The sequence below is a fragment of the Carlito syrichta genome, unplaced genomic scaffold (genome assembly GCF_000164805.1).
Source record: "Carlito syrichta isolate Samal-C Ts95f unplaced genomic scaffold, Tarsius_syrichta-2.0.1 Scaffold311833, whole genome shotgun sequence".
NCBI classification, from domain to species: domain Eukaryota; kingdom Metazoa; phylum Chordata; class Mammalia; order Primates; family Tarsiidae; genus Carlito; species Carlito syrichta.
In genome coordinates, this window is record NW_007255929.1 from 24,033 (window position 1) to 42,331 (window position 18,299).

General features: G+C 37.9%; 1 protein-coding gene across 1 annotated transcript in view; it reads left to right on the forward strand.

The window, feature by feature from the left end:
- Positions 1–651: 651 nt before the first annotated feature.
- ABI3BP (ABI family member 3 binding protein) overlaps positions 652–18,299 on the forward strand; it is a 192,664-nt gene continuing 175,016 nt past the window's right edge. The window contains exon 1 of the mRNA XM_021718108.1: positions 652–827. The gene's annotated coding sequence lies outside the window, so the exon portion shown is untranslated. The remainder of the gene's footprint in view (positions 828–18,299) is intronic.

Below are 18,299 nucleotides of genomic sequence, written 5' to 3' on the forward strand. Positions count from 1 at the left end.
TTAAATATTCCACTCAATGCTGGGTATCTCCATGTACTTGCCTCACTGACCCAGTGAACTCCCAATGGATCTAATCATCTTCCTCTTCAACCCTTCTCTGCCTTCCGGAATTCCCTCTTCCACCATCTCAGTTACCCCTCTGCCAGAATCGTCCTTCTTGTCTTCCTTTCCAACTCTGTCAATGACTAAGACCCCTGGGTGTGGCACTGAGGGTAGAATGGAGGAGGCTGGGATGTTCCAGGCTGTTGTAATTTAATTTTACCAATAAGAAAATTCAGCTCCTTTCACCATACCCAGACAGCGAGTATAAAGCGAACCATCCGATCGACTGTAAATAGCCAATATGGCCCCAATTCCATCCACTTGCTGGATAATAACTACCATGGATTGAACACTAAGATCTTACCTTTTATTCTAGGCTGCTTTATGTTATTGAGTCCATTTTCTGATTTCAAAGAGAAAACTGACTTAATTTCAAAGAAAACGGCTAATTCGGGGCATTTGGGTATGTGTGCTGGGATGCTGAGGAGCAAAGTCAGTAGCATATTTTCCCAGAACAAAGCATCCAGTAACCATGCCTTGCTGGGAGTTTGCGTGGGATGCTAAAAAGGCCAAGTAACCACCCATGTTTTCATTCCCATCGCTAGGAAAGAAGCCACACCTGAAAGTCCACATCAACACCACGAGTGACTCCGTCTTCTTGAAGTTCCTGCGTCCAAGTCCAAACGTGAAGCTTGAAGGTTTCCTCCTGGGATACGGCAGCAACATTTCTCCAAATCAGTACTTCCCTCTTCCGGCGGAAGGGAAGTCCACGGAGGCTGTAGTTGGTAAGGGCTTTGGGTATCAGACTGGGAAAGAAGAGTGGTCGAGGGCCCCGGTAGGTGGCAGGAGTTCAGCTACTTCCTTCGCTGAACCGAAACGCTAGAATTACAGCCCATCTGCATGATAATGGCAGCCATAGTACAATTTCTTTCACTAAAACGTTTATTGCAGGAGGAAAGAATCATCTTCATTTTCCCTGACCACGTAACTTTAAAATGCACAAGGAAAAAATTAGCTGAAATACCTGGACTTAGCCCTCAGGAACATAGCTTATGTGGACTAATGATCCTTCCTCCTGTGTCTTTACTTTTTTCTGGTAGAAGATTATAACCATAGAGTTTTGGATGTCTAGCTTTAAAAAATACATACTCTTAAAAATGTAGAGTATTTGAGGCTAAAAGCTTAAAGTTTCTCTATGTATTATAAAATTGTGTATTTCTTTGACAGTGTTGTTAATCACATTAAAATGCAATTTTAGAATGTGGGTCACCTACAAGTCTTCTCCAGACAAATTAGTTGCAAATAAAATCCTTTAAAGAATAGTTAAAAAAAAAAAAAAAAAAAAAAGGTATCCTCTATTGTGAATACTTTTAAAGACTTTCTGAAAAGTCTAATATGAGATTTATATTTTGTTCCAGGGCTAGAATCGTTGCTAAAAAGCCTTTCTATGAACTTGAGAAGTTTAATTCTGAACATTCAACTACTTGATATCAGCTCTGGCATTTATGCATATATTCAGGGAATGTTGAAGATGGATCTATTTGTCTGGAAGCCTCTTGTTTCTTATAGAGAAGTCTCATAGGGAACCCTACAAACATTCTCCCCTATGTTCACTCCTTACTATCAAAAGTGACCAGAAGCTGTTTGTTTATCTCACACAGATAGAGGTGGATCTACTCCCATTTTTCATTGGACATTAGGAGTGATATTTTATGATAGATTTGGGAGGGGGCATAGAAATTGAGAATTTGGTCAATTGTAACCCTTTTTACCATATGAGGTGAAAGGCATTCAATTATTAAAGTGATAGAAGTCAAATTACTTCTATCAAATTACTTAAAAATGTATTCAGAAAATTTCTCGCACTAACTAATATTTCAACCTTTCACTGTTTCCATGATAAAGGTTGATTAAATGAACTAGGGACTCTTATGTATTTATTATTGTGTTCAACCTTTCAAATTTTTTATTAAGGAAAATTTCCATCTTATAGTGAGGGAGAACACTATGAACCCTCATGTCTCATCATGCAGCTTGAACACACACCATTGTTTTGCTCATCTTGTTCTGTGTATTTTTTCATACCTGTTTTTTGCTTGAGTATTTAAAGCAAAACTAGATAACACATTTTATCTGAAAATGTTCCAGTATGTAGCTCTATAAGAGAAAAAAATATTTTAAATAACACCATGTCTTTATCACATTATAGCAATACTTTCAGAATATCATTATATATGTGGTCCATATTTAAATTTCTCTGGTGATCTTAAAAATGCCTTTTTAGACTTGGTTTGTTTGAATCAGGATCCAAATAAGGTCTGTATGATACATTTGATTATGTCTCTTAAGTTTCCTGTATTCTGTAATAATTTCTCTTCCTTCCATTTTTACATGTCATGATTTCTAGAGAAATGGGGTCATTTATCATACAAAATGTCCATATTTAACTGGTTGCTTCCATTCTGTGTTTTTTGAACTGGCTCCTCTATCCCGTATCTCCTATGAAAAGATCAATAAATCTGGAGGCTGTATTCAATTTGGATTCAGCTTTTTTGGAGGGAGGTATATAATACTTTCTATGAAGTACTATGTATTTCCCAATGGCACAAAAAGTGGTACATAACGGCTGTTCTGTGTAGTGATCCTAAGACTGTGTGTGTGTTTAGGTGGTCTCAGCCTGATCTCTCTATTGTAAAATTCCCCATCAAATTTTTACCTCATAGTTTTAGTATCTGTTGATGACATTATTTTATTCAGGGGTTGTAAAATGGCAGTTTTCTAATTCGGTCACCCCTTCTGCCTATTTTAGACAATGATAAAGAAGAATTTTCTCTCATCTACATTTTTATTTCCCATGTATACTGTTTTTAAGAGACAGGTTACATTTTTCTTGTTATAAATTGGTGCCCTGATGACCCCCAATGATGACAAAGATTGTTTGCTTTGGGATCAATAAAAATGCGTTGATTTTTATATATTTGATGAGTTTTTAATCAAGATGTCACTTATCCATCCCTAATTATCTTCTTGTCTAGCTTGAATATAGTTGTTTTTCTATTCGCCTTGGTTAACTATTGTATTGCAAACTTCTTAAAGTCAGGGAGTATGTCTTCTTTGGTTATTCATATTAGAATAATTTATACTGAGTAGTTAGGCAATATATGTTTGTGGCATGGAATTGAATAGACTCAATATTCAATTGAGTAGAATCTATATAGAATATTTAGGCTGGAGGAGGTCACGAGAGAATGTTTAATCTAAACTCTGTCATCAGGCAAGTCAATATCTACACCATTCATGGTGCATAGAATAGATTGGTCAACATAAAACTTAAAGAATCCTAGAGACAGATTCCAGAACTCCTAGAAGGCCATTCCAATTCGCATTTTATTTTAATTATTTTAACTTTTATTTTAAAGATGTGGGTTACAATTCAGGGTTAGGTATACAAATGGTCATTGTACAGGTAAAGATTGAGCCTTACTTTGGTCCCCACATCACCTGGTTTGAGATCTGGTACCCTTATTGACGAAGTATGCCCACCCCCCTCCACCCCCTGCTTCCTCCCCTAGCAATTTTCCACTACTGCCAATCCCTTTCTTATAGAATTATGATAATTGTTCAGGGTCCACTTATGAGTGCGAACAGGTAGTACTCAGTTCTTTGTTTCCATGATAGATCACTGAGTATTACAGACTCTAAATCCATCCAAGTTGCTGCGAAGTTCTTAATTTTGCCCTTCCTTAGGGCTGTGTAATATTCCATCATGCATATGCACCACATTTTAAAAATCCAGTCTACTTTTGATGGGCAGCACAGTTGGTTCCATGTTTTTGCTCACTCAAAAAACAACAGATGCTGGAGAGGATGAAGGGAAAAGGGAACACTTCTACACTGTTGGGGGAGTATAAACTAGTACAACCTCTGTGGAAAACAGTTTGGTGATTCTTAAAATATCTAAAAATTGACCTCACATACAACCCCACAATCCTCCTTCTGGGAATATACCTTTTGGGAATGAACCCAAATCATTCTACAAAAAAGATACCTGCACACACATTTATTGCAACACTATTCACAATACCAATTTGCATTTTAAAAACTCCTACCTCGCCCTTTGGATCAGTGTGTTCTTTTTATTCATCCCTTTTTTCTTCTAGTGATCTAGTGGAAATGAAAAAAAATTCTTCTTACATATTTTCTTTTTCATATTTCTTTAAGCCAAAAATTCTTTCTGCTTCTACTTTTATGACTTCAAAAAATGGACTTGTCTTCCAAGTTAAATGTCATTTTTTGGTTGCTTGACTATTGATAGTCTTCCATGATTATGTTTGCACGAAATTGTTCCTAATTGATGATGCAGCTGTATATTAGTTTCCTTTTGCTGCTATAACAAATTAACACAAACTTATTTGTGGTAGTTGTAGGTCTCATGGGTCTCACTGTGCTAAAATCAAGGTGTAGGCAGGGATGTATTCCTTCAGCAGGCTCTGAGGGGAAAATCTTTGTTTGTTTGTTTCCTTTTCCAGTTTTTAGAGGCTACCACATTTCTTTTCCACTTCAGAGTCCACAACAGTGGTTCAAGACCTCTACATCACATTACAGCACAACACCCTGGTCTTCTCTTCTACTCTCCTTCTTCTACTTTCAAGGACCCTTGTGATTGTATTTAACTCACCTGGATAATCCAGGCTGCTTTTCCTATTTTAAGGTCACTGATTAGCAAGCTTAATTCTATCTGCAACCTTAATTCTCCTTTGTCATGCAACCTCACATCTTCACAGGTGTGAGGATTAGGATGTGGGCAACCTTTGGGAAGCATTATCCCTTGTGCCTCAGCTGTATATTTGAAATTTGTGTTTCAGTCTGATTCCTTTTTTGCTGCCAGCTTACTGTGTGATCATTCTCAATTCTGCTCATCTGTAACAGATATATTTATTCACAGATGGGCTGTGGGCTGGTTAGTGAATTCATGATTATAAAGTGTAAAAATGAAGTTCCTTGAAGTAGAAGGAGTTATACAAGAACAAAGAATTTTTATTTCTTTATGGAAAAAAATTACCACTTACAGCTCTTCCTCTTCCTTTCTTTTGTAATAGGGTAGTAGTCTTTTTTTCCAGTTGTGCTGAACCGGAGCCAAACACAGTAAATTACTTTCAGTTTAAAAAAAAAATTAGCCCCACTGTGTCTAACACATTTCACTTGTTTAATGATGTGCTTACCATCATTTCCCATTTTACTATTGCAATGACAAGCTGTTGATTATTCAGAAATAGTCAAGCTAACATTTAGTGATCTGTGGACCATTACTTTCACTAAATAATCATTTCTACATTTATTTTAATATCTATCTTCCAATCTATCTATTAAATATTGACAGAGAGGTATTTTCAAGTCACTTATGGTCTCACATGCCAAAGCAAAAACATAAAATCCTTCTTTCATCATTTTGGAAATTAATATTCATATGAAATTTTTGCAAAAAATGATCTGAGATTGTACAAGGTTAATTGGAGCAATAGAAAAAAGTAGTATTTTACCCAGGTAGCTATTCTCAAATGCTAGCAGCCTCCAGAGCCCTGCCATGATGTGATAAAGCATGATTTACACTGACTATATTCTGTAGGTTTTTGTGTCCTTTTTAAAAATTTTTTTAATTCATATCATGAATGTTCTCACTTTTGGTTTACATTTTAAGTTTTTGCTTTTTACTTTTATGTTCAGCTGCTGATAATTTTGCAAGCATCCAATAAAGTAAAAGATGAGAATTTTTTCAACACTGAACTTTAAAGATTCATACCTTATGATGTTCTGTTGACATCTGAATATACTTTAATCAGTGTCACCTGGGAAGAAAGTTACTGTCCGTCAATTACGTAGTGCAAGTTAAAGAGTTATTTTAGCAGAAAAGGCTGCAGGAAAGGTGTGCACGCGTGTGCGTGTGCATGTGTGTGTGTGTGTGTGTGTGTGTGTGTGTGTGTGTGTGTGTCTGTATAAATATTTACTACTACTACAAATTCTAACTGAAGATTTTATCTTTCAACCAGATGTCAGGACTCAAAAGGGATTAGCACAGGCAAATGTCTTCTCATGTTCTCACAGCTGCTAACCCTCACATTTATTTCCTAAAAGGAGCACACTTCTCACACTCAGCCATGAGTCTCTTGGTCGCCGTCTTGAGTAGACTCCCCAGTTGTTCTTTGGCTAATAACTCCCCAGAACAATGCCAGCTCTAGTGAAGAGGAGGACGTGATGCTCATGCTCTGGTCTGGAGATAGTCTAGAAGCGTCTTGAAAAAGCTCTGGACCAGATGCTAACATCTATGTTCTCAGTCTCCACCTGAGAGGTAGCATGATGTGGGGAAAGAAAATCTAGGTACTGTTGAATCAGACAGACCTGTGTTCAAATTCAGTAAAACAACTTATTGCAGAGTAGTTTTGGGTGAGTTATTTGAGTTGTCTGAGTTATTTCTCATTTATAAAATAGAGAATAATCTTCCAAAAGCATTATGAAGGCTATGGCTAAATCATATAAAGCAGCTTATATAGACTCTAGCACAAAGTAGATATGTTTTATAAATTTTATCAGTTGCTATTATAACAGTCTAAGGGGTCTGAGATAATTGACCTAACTTTTCTGAGCTTTGTCTCAGTTACTAACAATGATCAGGCTAAATCTCTACTCAAGTTCTGGTCACCTCTAAGAGTTTAGTGCCTAGGTTGACAAACCTTGGTCTAAGTGGTAGTTTTGTGGCTTTGCTTTGTACTGTGAGATGGGCAGGTGGTGTTGGTAAAATTGTAGAGGCAGATTGTTTTAGCCATGCATAGTTGATAGGGACAACTCTCAAAACAAGATTAAGAAACAGAAGATAGTGAAGTAGAGTCATTGGTGCACACACACCTCTTGCCAAAGGTTGTTATTACCTCTTAATCATCAAGAGGAGATTTCTGTGTCAAACCTGCCTTTCTGATGACCTCGGTCAAGAGAGAGTTGTCAGATACCTCTTAGAATTTCACAGCTATGACCTCCAAAGGAAAACATGATGACTCCCCAAAACGTATACACCTGAAAAGGTTTGTCATCTATAATTTCAATCTTCTAAACTCTTATTCTAATAAAGCAGTTTTTAGCAAGAACATAGATTTTAGCCAGGCTCGGTGGCTCAGCCTGTAATCTTGCGCCTTTGGGAGGCTGAGGTGAGTGGATTGCCTGAGCCCGCGGGTTCGAGACCCCCCTGGGCAGCTTGGCGAGACCTCATCTCTACAATAAATCAAAAAATCAGCCGGGCGTGGTAGCACGTGCCTGTAATTATGGCTACTTGGAAGGCTGAGGCAGAAGAATCGCTGGAGCCCAGCAGGTCGAGGCTACAGTGTCCAGGAGCGGCCACTGCACTCCAGTCTGGGTGACAGTGAGACTCCAACTCAAAAAAAAATTAAAAAATAAATAAAATAAATAAATAAATAATTTTAAAAAGAACATAGATTTTGATGTGGCCTACTAAACATAGATCAAAATAAAAGCATGACGCTTTCATTTACTTAACTAATGGTAATTTTATCTCACTAAATTCAGGGAAAATTTAATCATCGGTGTCTTATTATGAAGTTTCTTCCTTTATTTAATTTCACTGGAAAATTAATTTTCAAAAATTTTAAAAATAAGGTTTATTTACAATTATTGATCCAGATATGAATAAATATAAATTGTATGCTTATAAATTTTAATGCAATTTATATTCCTATAGTTTATTAATATCCATGACAAGTTTTAGCCTCAGGTTTTCTATTTGTATAGAAGCAGGAAGAAGTACACAAATTTTCTTTTGTCATGGTCACCCTTAGAATTTCAGCTGTTCTTTTCCATCTCTGTCATAAAAATGTTTAAGCATGTTTAAGCATTTTTATGAAAATGGGATGAAATATAAAATAATAGCAATTGCTACTGTTTATATCACTGAAGGATAAATGTCACAAGGAAAGTGTGCATTCATTGAAGAAAAATAGTTAGAAATGGAAGTTGAAAATAAATAACTGAGGGAACTATATAGAGAATTAAGTACACTAAAAAAATAACTGGTAAAAAAGAAGCAGGATAAGCCAATAGAAGAAAATGATGCTGGGTCAGCCATTGAACCAGCTGAGTCCCCTCTGCCTGGTAGAGTCTCTAGAGAATGAGCAGGAGACTGTGAGGGGAGAGAACAAAACAGCAGCCGGGGGTGAACATGAGGCAGTCCCAAAAATCAGGCGAGAGATGGCCATTATGAAGAGGTCGCTGTTATTGTTATTCCCTTTTATCCATAAGGAAGCTGAAGCTACAAGAGTTGAAGTCAACTTTGTAAAGTTACTCGGCTAGTACCTAGCAGGTCCAGAATTTGAACCCAGGAAATCTGAGCTCTGAACAACTGTTGTCTACTTCCTCTCAAAACTTGGGGAATTTTATCTGTTTTATAGGAGAGGCCATAAGTCCCCAAGTTCCTGATATGTTGCTTCTATAATGTCCTGTAAGCAGTTTTTAAAAGAGGAGAAGGGGAGAGCATGTATTATGGCCACCTCCTCGCTGAGATTTAAGTGAATTAAAATATGTAAAGCACTTACTGTGTCCCCAGACTCTTTTTCCTCCACCCCTTTGACCACTATCTCTGTTTTTTTACATGCTACCCATCCATCAAGTCCTACCACATCTACTCTGCACAAGGACATCGCTGGCCAGGGCAGTTGACATTTAAGTCCTGCTCCACGAACATCCTGAGACTTTGCACTTTTTTTTTTTACCCATCATTCTTAATGTCAGTCAATTGTTTTGTGGTTTTGTGCATGTCTGTCTTGTCTGCCCCCAAACTTCATCCATATAGAAAACTCCCAAGAGCTAAAGACCTTAGAAGTCTTAGATTTTTAAAAAATTGTTTTCTCCTCAATGTTGCCACTAATTTAGAAACACAGTAAACGAATGAATGAATGGGAGAGAGGAGAGGGAAAGACCTAGGAAGTCTGAAACAGATTGTAGGTACCATTTAAGAGCTCTTTCTCTCTTTAAGGTATTTTCAAAATGTCATCTAATTCTTAGTTATTTCTCTGGAAATTGATTTACCACTTGGGAAGTATTTGGCTTTAAATCTTCAGGATGAGTTCAAATGTATCATTTAAAAAAATGAGGAATCCTCGAATCACTTGATTTTTCTCCAAGGGACAAAATTTGGCAGAACTTAATAAGTAAGCTTCACAAGGGAGTTTTAAAGAAACTGGCCTAGTAGCTGTCAATTTTTTAAATAAACATATGCCACCTCTTATACACCTTGAGTTTATACCAGAAAGGTCTTGTTTCATAAGACATGACTATTTCATCACATTTTGGAGAAATAACATTTTTTCAAAGTCCTATTTTCTTCTACTGTACTCAACTATAATGTTTTCATGGTCTGCTTGACCTCACCACACGATAAACTGTCTCTAAGTCTATCTTTTCTTGGAAATACAATAAATCAAATTCACGCTATTTCAGTATAAAGCACAAGTTTTTTCAAATGTATTGCATAATGCACTGAGACCAAAATCTAACTTTTTGAAGGTCATTCTCAATTATATCTAAAATGGTCCCCAAAATGGCTAATGTCATGGGCCAAAAGGAGATGGCATCTCAAATTCATTGCAAGAGTCTTGCTATGGAGAAAAAGTCTTAAGTGGAAAGACAGTTGCCAATAAAATGATATATTAGAGGGTCATCTGGAACAGATATACAAGGCTATATTAAGACTTTAGGACTTCCTTTATTTTTAGGGATATGTTTCAAAACTAGGAAATAGAGTCACATCAACTTTTCTAATGATGCATATATTCATTACCTTTAAATGCTTTACTTTCCTTGGACACTCCATGCAGTCTGACACATGCAGAGCAGATCATACCAAGTGCCTTACCAGAAAGACCAACATTTGGTTATGTTCTGTTTTTTATTGTTCCCTGATGATTTTTGTTGTGTGTTTCATCTGTGTCATATCTCACCAGTCAGAAGGCAAGCTCTGGGACACAGCTGAGTCTTACCTTCCCTCATGGACTCCAGAGTCAGGTTCATTGTATCCACAGCTATGGTAGCTAACTATCCAGAAAGCTTCCTATCAAGACAGAAAGTCTTTATTTGCCTATGGTGAAAATATCCAGGAGAAAAAAATTATTCATCCAGGTTCAGGGGTTGATTCTGTTCTGTTGGTGCTGGTTTATCCAGTACAGTCATGATGGACACCCATCATTCTGGCATAATTATTCATCATGTTCTCTCTCTCAATAGTATCCCAGGTAAGTTGAAAAACCTATAGGTTTAATCTACATAGGGGAGAAAGCCTAGAATTCTTAGCATGGTCCCCAGATCTCTCACAATCTGATCCCAAGTCTTTTCTCCTGCCACTGGGGGGTAGGGGGAGACACTCCATCAAGAAAGAAGGGACAAAATTAAGAGTTGGAGGTTTGCCACAGATTTGCCCCTGCTGAGTTCCATTCACTGGGCTGGGCACAAAGTAGCCAGTCAACAAATGCTGGAATGAAAGTTCTCATCAGCCTATTATCTGATGACTTGATGTCTTTGAGCACCCACAATGTGCTGGGCCAAGTACTTTAGGGAAATGGGCTTCAAATCCCAACAGCAACCCTGCAAAGCAGATGCTGTCACCTGCTATTCACCCCACTGAAGATAGGAAATCCCCAAGAGGCTAATAAATCTACAAGGGGCAGGGTGACTCCAGAGCTTGTGTATTTGATCACTACACCAAAGTGTCTTTCCTCTTGACATATAAGTATTCTGGTATTTTTTACCACAATGTAAAAACCCATCTCGTGAAAATTATTCCTGTCCCCTCTCTTCTCAAGGTAAAACTGAGTAGAACATTCAAAAGGAAAGAAAAAACCCTTGCTAGTTTGAAGGTTTGACTTTGGATACCCTTCAGCTTTATTACTTGAAAGCAACATATTCAAATATATTTAAATGATGTCCTGATTTTTCAGTAGTACTTCCTGTAGAGATAATATTACCAACATGATGAATTTCCTGGAAAATGTGTGCGCGCACATGAACAGGCTTTCCTTCAAAACCAAGCCTTTGCCAAACCTTAAACCAGTGAACAGACAACACCCTACACTAAACTTCTCTGTGGGGTACACATATAAAACACAGGCAAGGAAAAAACTACACACAATAATGCCAACAATTTTAATGTCTAACAGGTCTGCTAAACTAGGAAACAATGTGTACTGGCTGTCGGGGCAAGTGGATAAGAAAAATAGTTTATTAAATATTTGCTTGAATGTCAGGGAGAGAATTTGTCAGAGCATGAAGCAGGGTTAGTTTGGGACAGTGGTTCCCAACTCTGCCACAACCACAGGAAATGAGATTACCTGGAACATCAGAGTTGTGGTCAGCATGCAGGGGCTGGGAGTTACAAGGGTCAGGTCAGGACTGGCTTCACAAGCAGGTGGCCCGTGCACTCAGGGCACCCTGTCTTTGGGGTTTATTGCTCTGCTGTTGCTGTCATGAATTCAATTTTATCTTTCCATTTTATTTTATAAATGAGGTCCTATGGGATAATGGAGCAGGGCACTGAGGGCTTGGAACCTGGGCTCTTGTACCTTGGCCTCCTATCCCCTTCCCTAGTTCGGTTCTTGACTGTCTGGTCCCCCAGTCCAGCGCCCCTCCTGCCTGGGCTGCCTTCTACTTCATATTCAGTGACTTCAGCTATCTTTTGCCTCTAGTGGGGAATTGGCTGTGTACACCACCATGATGATACCTGACAAGACAGTGTGGCAGCAGTCCTTACACAGGCTGGCAGTGCCACTATACATTCAGTGGGAGATTTGGCAGGGGCAAGCCCCCATCCCACTGCCATTCAGGGACACAGTATATCCCAGTGCAGACGCTGCCTTGGGGTTCATGGGTTGAGGTGGCAGGCTTGTGGAAGGGGGAAATTGACTGCTGTGCCCTAGGGAGTGGGTTAGGGGACAAGGCACTTTAACCCTGGGGGAGTCACCAATGGGAGACAGTAAGGTGGTGGTGCAGGTGGGGAGAAAGGGTGAGGGTCTGCACCCACCTGCAGAGACCAGCATTACATAGCAAATAAACACCATGACAGGTCAAGACAGAGACTGCTGAAGAAAAGACAAATTCTGTTGCCATGCCCTTGATGGTACTCTTTTGAGGGTCCCACGTTTTGATTTTTGCATTGGCCCCTGCAAATTATATAGTAAACCCTGAGTGAAGTGTGTGTTTTCAATAATATTGTCTCCCTAACTCTCATAGACTAAAGGTAAAACTCCAAAAAACTTTAGTAATGTCTTTCTGAATGGATTCTGTTTTTGAAATCGCCCTCTGGAAAAAGGGCACATGCAACTGTTTACCATCCAACCCTAGGAAGCTGCGAGCAGTGACAGTGTAGCAGAGCCATTGGGAGTCCACTGGAAAGAAAAGCCCTTTTTCCCCCTAGCCTTCTCTTCCTTCCATTCTCCTTCACCCACATCCTCTCTGCCAATCCAAGCAGAGTTCTCACTTCATATTAGGGGAACTTCATCTCTCTAAGCATGGAAGCCAGGCACTACTTCTCACTGTGCTCAATTCTGAACAGCTCCTTTTGTAACACACGTACCAACGTCAGCTGTAAGCTCCCTTCAGAACATGTCTGGGAACATTCTGGAATCCCAGCAATGGCTGCTATTCCTAGTCATGTTCGCCTTTTTGCTCTGTGGTATAGCTGGCTGCACTTCCACGGATGCTTTGACCTTCAGTATTGGCGCAGCCTGCCTGGGGCCTTGGTGTGTGGGCCACATCTTAAAGGCTGAGGGAAAAAGGAATTCTCTTTGCGCCGTGGGGCATAACAGAGTGTTCTGTCAAACTGGGTGTGGGTTCATTATTCAACAGATCTTGTAATGTTTAATGGAAATAATTACTGAATATTGTAGGATTTACTTTAAAATTTGTTTTCCAATTATTTTTCAGATGAAGAAGGAAAGATTTACTGTTCCATACAAAACCACATACTTTTTATAAGGAATAAAAGTTCTATTTATCAAAGATGAATTTTCTGATTAAATTTTACTAGTTTTTCAAAAAACATTATTTGTTTTTGCTGAAGTGCGATTTCTTAACCTCCTTATTTTGTATTTATTCCTCCATGGCCTGAAACTTCATCCATTTTTATTCTAGCTCCAGGTGTTAAAGGGATACAAAAGCAAATTCGTTCTTTCAGAACATGTTTATTGAGCAGTAACTATGTTTGCAGGTCTAAAAGTACATACATGAGCAAAGCATGAGCTGAAAACTTGTCCCAGGGCTAGAGTGATCCTCAGTCAACTACATCTTCCTACAGGGCTTAGAAATACTCTAAAAGGTGGATGCCTTGTGTTAGTTTGTGATGATTCACAATTCTACAAACATTCTTTTATGTACTACTAGGGGTGATATGCTAATAATTTACTAAGTGATGTATTAAAGTTACTAAAATTTTATATTCATAAACTTAGTAAACATTGTAAAGTTAGTGACATGACTTATACTACTCTGTGTTCTAATTAAACTTTTGGTCACCATGAAATTTGCAAAGCTACCACTTAATGTTTGCGTGCCCAAGTAGACAGTAGGATTTCTCCAATTTTCTTTAAAAATATTCCATCTGTATTTTACCAGGGGGGACACCTTTCTTTCTAAAAGAACATTAGTAATGTATTTGAGTTGGTCGAGACTATCAATTACTGCTGTTCTAGCCATTTCACAGGTAATTACTTCAGGGAAATTTAGTTATTATGGACGTATTTTCTGGTGAATTTTCTGTGATGGTTATTGATTCTATCCAAGGGTGTGAAGCAGCTGTTAAGTCAACAGTATTGGAACCTCTTATGCACCAGTAACTGGGCTTCAGGGTGAATGTGGATGGTAGTTCTAATGTGGATCGTTTTTATACCCCACTGCTGAAACCAGTTTGCTGTCAATTTGTTATTATAACTCAGTTCTTTGTTACCACAATATGAGAATGGGTGGGGAGCAAGGTTGGCCTCTATTGAAATTTAGAACTCCTGTTGAGTGACCTTTCAAGTAATGAGTAGATAAGTAGCAGTCTACTCTCACTGTACATTCCAGCTCCCCAACGGGCTGCCCACCTCTGCCTAGACTAACTTCCTCTGCTAGGGACTGTCTACAGCAGGGGAAAAGACAGCTGACACAGAACCCAGAGCCAAGGGCCTTGGAGAGCTATCTGCTTACCTGCCCTATGGCCACACTTAGGTTCCTTTATTCAGAACCAACTACAGAGTGAGTGGAACTCCCTGTCTGGGCTTAAAAGGTGTTTTTCAAATAGACATTACCGAGTATTCATATTGATGAAATGAGGCACAGGAGCTGTCTGCCAAATGCCAAGAGCTAGAAAATGTTTAAATTTAGATTATACCCAGTCAGCTCAGAATATAGCTCAATGTGGCCTATGGATGCCTATAGATGCAAATAAGAGTTGATAATTCTGCTATGGAAGTTTCCACAGGGGATTTTTTTTTTCAAGTTTTCTGGGTAATTTTCTTATTAGGGGTCTGGTGATATGTAACACTGGCTTCTAATAAAAATACTTTTTAAATAAAATTCTAAAGCACATTTAACTGTAAGTCACTTCTCTATTTTATATAAAACTAAGAATCAAACTGCAGATTAATGATCCTGCTTTTGTATTTCTTGGGGCTTTTATTTCATACTTATTAAAAAAGCTTCCTTTGACTCATGGATACATTTTATATTCTTTTTGCCATATATGTATGTATATACATTTGTTTTTTAGTTTTGTTTTTTTTTTTTTTGAGTCAGGGTCTCTCTGTCATCCAGGCTGGAGTACAATCACAGCTCACCACAGCTTCAACCTTCTGGGCTCAAGTGATCCTCCTGCTTCAGCCTTTGAGTAGCTGGGACTATAGGTGCATACCACCACACCTATTGTGGTATGCAAAAACAAAAACATTTTGTTTTTCTAAATAAACTATTTTAAAATATCTTTAGATTAATAGAAAAGTTAAAAATAGTACAGAGAATGCCTGTGTACTTTAAAAATTGTGCCACATTTTTTCTGTCATTAACATCTTACATTAGTATAGTACATTTATCATAGCTAACAATTCAACAATGGCACATTTTATTAACTAAAGTTCCTACTTTATTTGATTTCTTTAGTTTTTTACCTGAGATCTTGTTTCTGGTCCATGATTCCATCCAGGATACCACATTATGTTTAGTAGTTGTATCTCTTCAGGTTCCTGTAGACTGTATCAATTTCTCAGACTTTCCTTGTTTCTGATGACCTTGACCATCTTGAGATGTCCTGTTTAGGTATTTTACAGAATGTCCTTAAATTTAATTTTGCCTGATGTTTTCTTCATAGTTAGATTGCGGTGTGGGGTTTTTGAAAGATTTCTATTGCTTTTAAAATAAAACAAATCAATAGTAAAATATAAGCAAAAGCCAGATTAAATTACTACCAAATTTCTTTACCTTTTCTGCTCCACCTTTCAACTTACAGTTATCAACAGCCTTTTTTTCCCACTAGGTATCATTCTCTGTGCCAGGAAAAAGCATTGGTGATGCATTTTAAAACAATTCCCTACTGGGTTATTTTTCCCCCCAAATCACTGACCCTCTTCTGCTAGCTCTGAAGCTGTCATTTTCTTGACCTCATCTCTACAATAAATCAAAAAATCAGCCGGGCATGGTAGCACATGCCTATAATTCTGGCTACTTGGAAGGCTGAGGCAGAAGGATCCGGAGCCCAGCAGGTCAAGGCTGCAGTGGCCGGGAGCGGCCACTGCACTCCAGTCTGGGTGACAGAGTGAGACTCCAACTCAAAAAAAAAAAAAAAAAAAAAATGTTTTTTTGAACATCTTTTTTCTCTTGTAGTGTATTGTTAGACCTTGTAGGACACAAGCTTCCATTTTCTAGAAATCATCATTATTAACATTTAATTAGCATTTTCTGTGTTAGACGCTATTACTGCTTCGATCATGTTTAAGAACCCTGTAAGATTAGGTACAATGATTTTTCCTATTTTGCCAGTGAGGAAACTGAGCTGCACAGAGGTTAAGTACTTTGCCTTGTGCTTATAAGTAGCAGAGCAGAATTTTATTTCAGTTTCCACAATCTGTGTTCTTAGGTCCAGAAACTTAGTTTGACATAAAACAAAATCGTTAAAAAGATAGCAAGGGTAAATAAATCACATTGTACTTTTTCCAGTCCCCTTACCTGATTTCTTTTAGGATCTTCCTGGCTTATTTTACGCTTCTTCTGTCGACACTTTTATGGCAGAAACTTTGCATGGCAGAATTTCACTGTGATGGTAGTCTGAAGCAGGGAGGCTTGGAACACAAGCATCCTCTTGTAGGAACAGCCGCAAAATGTGAGAACTGGGATTTCCCAAAATGTAATTATGGGAGAATTATTTGCATTCCCCCAAAATCTAGTACTTTAAAATGATTGCAATAGTTGATTTCCTTAAACAGGAAGCTGTCCCTATCCTCCTCCATAGGACTTTTAAAATATTAAGCAAACTAGAGTTAATCTGCAACATTGTGTAAGCTTAATTGTTAAAGATGGAAAGTTTGTTAAGGTAGCTACATTTTATATACATTTTCTTAAATTGACATTTTAATCATATACCTTCTGAAAATGAAGAAGTAATATATTTTGGCAGAATTTCTGATCAGGCTACAATGTACATAGTTTCAGGCTGCTATAAATCCACAAAGAATTTTATTGTATGGCAAAAAAAAAATAGAAATCTTATTTTTCAGTTTTATTTTTCCACTTCTGTGTTCCCAGTGGAGCACAAAGACTCCCGAAATACGTGTATGATGGAAGTATTTAATGTGCATTGAGAGCCAACACATGCACCCAGGTCTCGACATCTGTTCCAATTTGTAATTGACTGTAACAGCCTATGCTTTATGCTAAATGACTGTAATCATAACAAAAGATATTTTTTAATTGCTCATGTAACCATATGTCTTGGATCATGGCACTGTCTTTGGCTTCTGTATATGTTATTTTTCTAGTATTTCAAGTTTCTCTCTTTTTTTAACCACTAGGCATAATTGAATTAATTCATATCAAGGAAGGAACTGAAAAGTTAGCTCTAAGAGACTCTGTTACAACAAAACAATTTAGGAAGACTAAGAATTTGCCTTTGTTTTCTAGAAGTGAATTCCTGAGATTTATTAAAAGAGCATTTTGTGGACCTAAGATAGTGACATAATTTGCAGGGTCAAGCACAAAATAAAAAGGCAGAGTCTTTCATTTAAAAAACAGGAAATAAATTTTCATGAAAGATACTAAAATATAAAGCTTTTTTCTTTTGGGGTCTCTCCTTTTAACTTTTCATGACGCTATTTTATTTCCTATTTAATGTAATTCTGAGTAAAGTTAAAATTTTAAATTATTAGCATGAAGTTTACCTTATGTCTTTATATTGTGCAATGCCAGTTTTAGATGCATTATGTGAAAGTCATTAACACCTAAGTAGAATTTCTGAAATTATACAATTTGCATTTGGTAGTCTATATGTGTGTATGTTTTTTGTTCTTGCTAGAATAGTAAAAAAGCTACACAAACCTCATTCAACTTTGTATATTACTTTTTGATATGTTCACAGACTATCAACACTCTTTTGTTCACTTCCTAATGAATGAGGAAGAACAGAAAAGAAAGGGAACGATGGGTTGCCCTGTCTTTCTCCTTCCGTTGTGCCATCATTTTTGCAGGCTAGTGCATGAGTAAGAAAGGATATGAAGAGATTCTTCGGTCATTTTTATCTCTTCAATGCCATTGCCTTCTGGCCAAGTACAGTGACTCACGCCTGTAATACTAGCACTTTGGGAGGCTGAGGCAGGAGGATCATTTATGCCTAGGAGTTCAAGACCAACCTGGGTAACATAGTGTGACCTCATCTCTACAAAAAATCAAAAATTAGCTGGGTGTGGTGGCATATGCCTGTACTCCCAGCTATTTGGGAGACTGAGGTGGAAGGATCATCTGAGCCCAGGAGGTTGAGGTTGCAGTGAGCCGTGATTGTTTCACTGTACTCCTGGGTGACAGAGTGAGACCCCCAACTCGAATGAATGAATACATACATACATACATACATAAATGCCATCGTCTTCTTTGTGCATCTGAAGCAAGTTCCGAATCAAATAGAACAGGTGGCCTCTCGGAGCTCCCAGTGTCTTCCTTCCTTTTACGTACCTTGTTCTATCTTCAAATGT